Source organism: Sus scrofa, chromosome 9 (assembly GCF_000003025.6).
Source record: "Sus scrofa isolate TJ Tabasco breed Duroc chromosome 9, Sscrofa11.1, whole genome shotgun sequence".
Taxonomy (NCBI): domain Eukaryota; kingdom Metazoa; phylum Chordata; class Mammalia; order Artiodactyla; family Suidae; genus Sus; species Sus scrofa.
In genome coordinates this window covers 126,623,299-126,630,910 of record NC_010451.4, presented here as the reverse complement: position 1 = coordinate 126,630,910, position 7,612 = coordinate 126,623,299, and the positions used below count along the sequence as shown (strand labels likewise).

General features: G+C 42.0%; 1 long non-coding RNA gene across 1 annotated transcript in view; it reads right to left on the bottom strand.

Annotated features, from left to right (window-relative positions):
- Positions 2,533 to 7,612, bottom strand: part of LOC110262257 — a 45,512-nt gene continuing 40,432 nt past the window's right edge. The window contains exon 4 of the long non-coding RNA XR_002347096.1: positions 2,533 to 6,961. This is a non-coding gene — a long non-coding RNA (uncharacterized LOC110262257). The remainder of the gene's footprint in view (positions 6,962 to 7,612) is intronic.

Sequence of the window (7,612 nt, the reverse complement as noted above, 5' to 3'; positions counted from 1 at the left end):
GGGTGAGACCAAATGACTCAGATGCTTCCCAACTTTACAACATGAGGTTTCTATAAAATTTATTTTGGTATTGGAATGCTTTAGGGAATTTTTCATGTCTTTCTTCTGAAAAAAAATCTCAGTAAGAAGGAAAGAGATTCCAGTTCAGAAAGGGAATTAGGGGCTTCAAAATTAGTATAGACAACAAATGGATCTCCCCTTTCCAACTCTAGCTCCAATCCAAAGACCTTTCAAGTGAAGACTTTGTTAAAAGTGCAATGATATTATTCCCATTACCTGAAGTAAACATTCACCAACAACCTTCTCACAAAGCAAAGACTCAGAAAATGAGGACAGCTCATATTTGGATAAAAATCATAAATTCACCACAGGCATATTCCCGAATACCACTGTTCCATTACTGTTCTCATTCTTTCCCTACCACCTTCCCACCAAGTAGCTCTTAATGATCCTCTCACTGTTCTGCCCACCAAAAATGGCTTTTGAGGGTAGGAAGATATCAGAGGGTCCCTGCTGAGCTGCCAGCTGGGGAAGGGTCACAGGTCACTAAACTCCAAAAGGAGCTGTCTCCAAAGCAAAAGGTGCCTTTCCCTTGGACCAGCTTCAAGGGGATCACACACCACGGGGTGGGGGTGGGGGGGCGGGGGTTGCTCCTTTTGTATTCCACTTTGATTAAACTGGGAGTTGTTCTGTGCTCAGGGCTGCTGAAAATACCAGGTGGCAGATTCTGGAGATAGAGCATTATACGGATCCTTTGTTAGAAACAGCCCTCCTGTACCCATTCAATGTCTGAGCACAAGTCTAGGAGCTTCCCAGAGACAACCAATAAAACTTAGTCCCGACTCACTCTAGGCAACAACAGTTGCTGCTGGTGACTACACATTGTCTAGCCACTGACTAAAAATGGAAGAAACTAAAAAATGAATATTTTTGATAAAAGTGAACTAAAGCAAAAAAAAAGTAAGAAGAACTGTGTACAGGATTCAGTAGTGATTGATTTTCGAAGAGCCTGGATGTCAGAAAAAATGAACTGATTTATCCTCTTGACAATCAAGTCCTTGAGGACCAGCACGGTATCCTGTGCAGCATTGTTTCCCCAGTGATGCTACAGCGTTCACGGAAGATATCTTCATTGTTATTATAAATGCAATAATGAGAACAAATATTTAATAAGCACTTCTAGGTAACTATGTTAGTTTCTATTGCTGCATAACCATTTGCCACACACCTAGTGGCTAAAAACACGGGGCCATTATTTCAGTTCTGTCGTCGAGAACTCCAGGCATGTTGACTGGGTTCTCTGCCCAGTGTCTCACAAGGCTGAGGTCAAGCTATCCGCCAGCTGGACTCTAATTAGGAGGTTCTGGGAAGAAATCACTTCTAAACTCATTTGTGCTGTTGGCTGAATTTAGTTCCCTGCAGCGGTAGGACTGAGATCCACATTTCCTTGCTGGCTGTCAGCCCGGGGTCCCTGTTAACTCCCTAAGGATGCCCCCATTCCTTCTCACGGGGGTTGCTCCATTGTCAACGATGCCCACAGCATCTTAAGTCCTTCTCACACTTGAATCTCTCTGACTCCCTCTTCCAGCTTTAGCTGGAGAAAGCTCTCTACCTTTTAGGGTCTTGTTTGATTAGATTAGGTCCGCCAGATCATCCTCCTGCCTAAGGTCAAAGGTGCCTATATAACATGATCACGGCAGTGATGCTTCCTCCTGGCCACAGGTGCTAGGGACCAGGATAGGACATCTTTGAGAGCCATTTGAGAAGTCCAACCTGCATAGACAGTCATGGTACAATCTTCACAGCAACCCTAAGATGCAGGTTCTATCATCATATCCATTCTATTTTTATTTATTTATTTCTGGCCACACCCTCAGCATAGGGAAGATCCTGGACCAGGAATTGAACCTGAGCCCCAGCAGTAATCTGAGCCACCACAGTGACAATGCCAGGTCCTTAACCATTAACGCCACCAGAGAACTCCCTATCATGTCCATTTTAAAGATGAGGCACAGAGAGATTAAGTTATTAGCCAAGATCACCCTGCTAGCAAATGGCAGCAGGATTTGGATTTCCATGCAGGCAGCCTGGCTTCAGAATCCTGTTCTCCATCCGCTTTTCCACACTGCTCCTCAGTTTACTTTCTAGGAATTAATGGACATGTGAATAATTTCATTAGGATGAGACTAACAGGCAATGTTGCAGTGGATAAATTCCTTGATTTGTGTAGAAAATCCTGTAGATAAATCCTTTTGCTAATTTTCTGTTTAGTGGATCCACAGTCTCAAAGATAGAAATCTTAGAGAGCTCCACATATTTGAGAATCTCCTACAGTAAAATTCCCTGCCTTTTCAAAACTGAATTAAAACATGAATTGTAGGAGTTCCTGCTGTGGCTCAGCAGAAACAAACCCAACTAGTATCTATGAGGATGCAGGTTTGATCCCTGGCCCTGCTCAGTGGGTTAAGGATCTGGCACTACCATGAGCTGCAGCTATAGGTCACAGATGTAGCTCCAATCTGGCCTTGCTGTGGTTGTGGTATAAGCCGGCAGTTCCCTCCTAGTCTAGGAACTTCCAAATGCTATATATGCAGCCCTAAAAAATTATTTTTTAATGTGAATTGTAAACATTTGATGCCAACATGTACATGGTACGACTCCTTTTGACCTCGTGGCAACATTACAGATAATCCTTTGTTCTCAGTGCCTTTCTTCCATATCAAGCATGGCTATGCTTCAGGGTGAATACTGATGGGCATGCAGGACAATGCCAATATTCTGACTTGGATTATGGGAAAGTATGTTTGAGGGGAAAAAAAATCACTAGAGCCAAAAATTAGAGTTTGAAGCAGCACAAGGAAAAAGACTGACCAAAAATTGAAATCATTGCTCATATCTGATTTTTTTTTTTTTTTTACATGTACCTGGGTCTTTCTATGCTTCTATGTCCTCTTGCTGTCTAGCTGAGGTGAGGGAGAAATAGCACTGGATTTGAAGTCAGACACTGGAGTGCTAGTCCTGGCTCTGTTTCTTATGTGACCTTGAACAAATATTTAACTTCCTGAATCCTACTCATTCCATCTGTAAAAAGGAAGTCATAATAACAGCTGCCTCACAGAACTTTGAAAAGAATCAAATAAGATAGTCTTATTCCATCTGGGCTTCTGTACCAGAATACCAGACAAGGTGGCTTATAAACAATAGAAATTTATTCCTCAAAGTTCTGGAGGCTGGGAAACTCAAGGTCATGGCTCAGAGTACCTGCATGCAACACACACTACATACACTCCTCCCACCCAAGGTGACCATCTCAAGGGCAGAAACTGCTTTAACATCTTAAAATACTCTAATACCAGCTGTTATTGAGGTGAACAAAGCTTAATGATACTTACTGGCATCATATGTAAAGCCCCTTGGGATGATAAGGTTAAATATTTCCATAAGCAGCTTTAATCCATTTAACTACTCCTACCTCATGTTAATAATATAGACAATCACATATTTGTTCATAGGACTTTAAGCTGTTGAAAAGAAAAGCTAAATCGGAAAGGTTAAAAAAAGAGAGGCCGAAAGAAAAGTCCGCATGGCATGGAGTCCTTGAAGACGTGAAGATGCGGGGGACAGCAGGGTGCCAGGGTGAAAAGAACTTGCTCTGTGATGCTCTGGGGCCACATGGACCTGAGTTCAAATTTGTCTTAACTCAAGAGCTGGGTAACCTAAAGGCAAGTCCTTACCTTTCTGAAATTCAGTTTCCTGCCATGAAAATGACAATAACGGAACGTGAGAGCGGCCACAAGAATTCCCTGAGACAGAGCCACAGCGGGCCTCATGCAAGGGCAGCACACACTGGGTGCTGAGTAGACTCCAGATGTTTCTTTGGCCTCCTCGTCATATACTGAGAATCCCTGCCCCTCCCCCCGCACCCCCCCCTGCAGTGCTCATTTATCACTGATGGGAATTTGACCGGCCAGAAAGAAGAGCCCTATAAGGATATCATTCACCAGAAGGAAAAAAAAAAAGATACTTCCTACTTCCCTATATATACAAGGGCCAGGAGAAGAGGAAGTAAGTAGTGTTTGAAAACCTAGCTTTACTCCTCACTAACTGGTGACCTTGGACAAGCTATGCAACTGATTTGAACCTCAACTTCCTCATCTGTAAAATGAGGTTATGATCACATTTATCTCATAGAGTTGGTATGAGGATTAAATGAACAAATAGAGGTTAAGTGCTAACAGCAGTGCTGGCATAAGGTGAGCACTCAGTAAATGCCAGCTATTATTATTAAGTGTCATCATTACTCACAGCAGCCTTATATGTGCCATACCTTCAGGAGGATGAAGAAGGCTGGTATCTGGCATGAGGCAGAACTGTGCAGAAAAGGGCATGGCAGCAACAGCAGGCTAGACTCTAGGGGGCAGAGCCAGTGGGCAATGGAAAAATGAGCCAAAAAAGAATAATCAACACGTATATCATGTTCACTACAGGCCAGGCAGTACGCTAAGTATTTTATATATATAAATAATTTATATATATAAATTTACTCGATCCTCTTAACCCTAAAGTTATTAATTCATTTAATCCTCAAAACAAGCCTATGAGGCAAAAACAATTGTTCCATTTTTAGGACCAAAAAACCCCTGAGGAACAGAGAACAGAAAAGTTAGGTAACTTCATCAAGGTCACACAGTAAGTGACAGAAATCAGGACTCGATCCCAGGCAGTCTTGCTCCAAAGTCTGGAGCATTCTCCATTACATCATTTATGTTGACAATCAGCTATAAGGTAGACTCACTAACATACCCGCCCTCTGTCCTCTAAGAGTGATGGGACATTTTTGGTGTTCTTCCAGTGCCTGATGAGATCTCAAGCCATTTTTTAAAAAATTAGTCAAAGAAAGCTTGAGGACATGCAAGCGAGAGACATTGTGTGGGGAAAAAAATAGATGGCTATAGATAGTTTGATGGGAAGATTTTCTGAGATATGTCTCTATTAAAATCAGAAGAAATTAAATAAATGAGGTCGGCTGTAAAAATTAATATTAAAAATGATGTACTATAAAATGTTACTTAATTTTTATTTAAATTAGTAATGGAGTGCATTTAAAACTTAGCTCTCTAGACTCCCAGCCCAATTTTCTTTTTACTTGAAGCAACAATTAGGCAAGCAATCTAGCTTGAAATATTGTCTCTTGCCTCACAATTACATTGAAATTAGACTCAGTCCTAAAATAGGAAGACAGGTCCCCAGTGATACAGACATGCTTAAGAAATGCATACACCAAGAATTTCATTTCTTTTCCATCCCAAGAAAAGAGCCCGTTGACCCCAGGGAAGACCCAACACCCCAGGCATCAGGCCATGCTCCTCAAGGCTCTCCCCAGGGAGCTGGGATGGAACTGGAACCGGTGTGAGGCAAAGGGAGGGGGGAGAGGGGGAGGGGAAAGAGGGGGAGGGGGAGATGTTTCGCTTGCTGGGGAATCACAGCCCAGTTCTTGAAACACACGGCCTTTGGAATACCTAAGGCTGAAGAGGAAGCTCCACAGAAGAGCTGCGTCATGACTGTTAAAACAAGCAAATCGAATTTGCTTAGAACAGGTTGTGAAGGACCAGGCTGTCTCCCAAAGTGAGATTTCCCAATTCTGCTGATTTTTTTAAGGTACAAAACTTTACAATGGTGGAAGACAACAATCGATTCTGGAAACAACACAGAGAAAGGCAATACCAGTGAAGACTGTCTTCCTACAAACCATGAGGGGAAATGGAAACAGGGCTTCAGGAAGGAGGGAAGATGATGAATAAGCTTTACTTCTGTCAACAGTTGCAACTTCTTTGCACTCCCAGCTGTGCCAGAAGCAGAGGCTTAACACACTCAACACAAAGCTGGGGAAGGAGTGGAAAACAGCATCTCCTGCAGCAGCTTCCTAACTGGTCTGACTCTCAGCTTCATGCCACCCACCAGCATCCTCCCCACCATCCACACCAGCCACGTGCTAGAAAATGAACCCGACTCTCTTCTTCCTCCTCTAAAAGTCTCCAATTCGTTGCCATTAGAGGAAATGAATCAAAAATCATTAGCAAGGACTACATGCCCTTCTTAACCTACCCTCCCTTGAAAGTTTGTCTTGTCCTGTACTTTGCATGGCGCACTGGGAGAGAAGAAGGCGGTTCATGGCACCGGCAGAGTCCTCTTTGCAGACTCCGATGTCTCTGAACCAGCTTCCTAATCTTAATCTAGAGAGGATTTGGTTCAAGGAGTCAAAAGAGTCAAATGGGAATACACCTGACAGGAAGAAAAAAAAAGCAGAGACCATGTATTAAATCTTAAAACATACATTCGTGAAAGTTTTTTCAAGTTCTCTCAAATCAGCAATATCAATTCTCTTGCAAGCACATATTGTAGATGAAGGAACGTATCTCTTAACATGTAAACATTTTAACCATGGCTCACCTGCCACTAAGCGTCCTCTTTGTTATCAGTGAAAATATGGGTCCACGCCCCCCCCCCCATTTTTTAGCATCATGTCAAGTAGGGCTTAGTGTAGAAAATGGAATTATCTGTTATAAGAATTAACATAAGTACTTAATATAAAATATGTTTATATATTGTATTTAATATATGTTTCATTGAAACTAGTTATTTGTATGATTTAATGAATACCTGGGCAAAAAGTATTGCTGCAGTTACAAACTCCCTGAAAGCTCAGAAGAGGCTAATTCCATTTAGAAAATATTAACTAACACTAAACTTCTTGGAACTGTATTTAGCACAGTGGTGACACCCCAAGCGCTCCCCACCAAAGCACACAAATTTTGCCTTCAGGGTCTCAGCCTTGGCAGCGGGGAGTGTGACAGTGGTGAGAAAGGCCTCTCACGCCACCTGAAGAATCAATCAAATTTTATCACAAACCTCAGACATGACATTTTGTTTCTTCTCCATGCATCACAGAGCCATTTCACACCTGCAGGTGAAAAGAGTGTGCCTGTAAACACCATTTTTCAAAGGAAGATTAGAAATCGACTCCGAAGCAACTGTAAATAACACCCATCTACCACAATTACTCTACTGCCAACAGTACCCTGGTCTCAGGCCCATCAAGGTAAAGGAAATCAAATTAAAAAGAGAAAAAGAAAGCAAAATGGGTTATTATCATCAAGTTTCTCTAGATTTGATTCTTATAATTAATCCTGCTGGCAAATTCCATTGTTAATTAATATTTTCAAAGATGTTTTAAGACACGGAGAAAACAAGAAATGCTTTATTACATGGATACATAGTCCTTTCGCTCATTTATACATGCATGCATGCATTTATTCATTTTAAGTCCTAGGAAGGTAGGAATTTTTGTTCACTGTTCTATCCCCAGCTCCTAGAACAGTGCCTGGCACAAGGTAAGAGCTCCATGCATGTTTGTTGAATAAATTCATTCACTGAACATGTATTGAGTGCCTCCTGTGTACCAGGCTATGTGATAGGGCCCAGACATAGAAAGATTTGCTCATAGTTTCTAAAGAACACCCTTCTCGGCTCCAAATTCGTGTATCTGACTGTTCCCTTTTCAAACCTGACATGGCCACCACAGAACTTTTTTTTTTCCCTACAACTCCCTCCC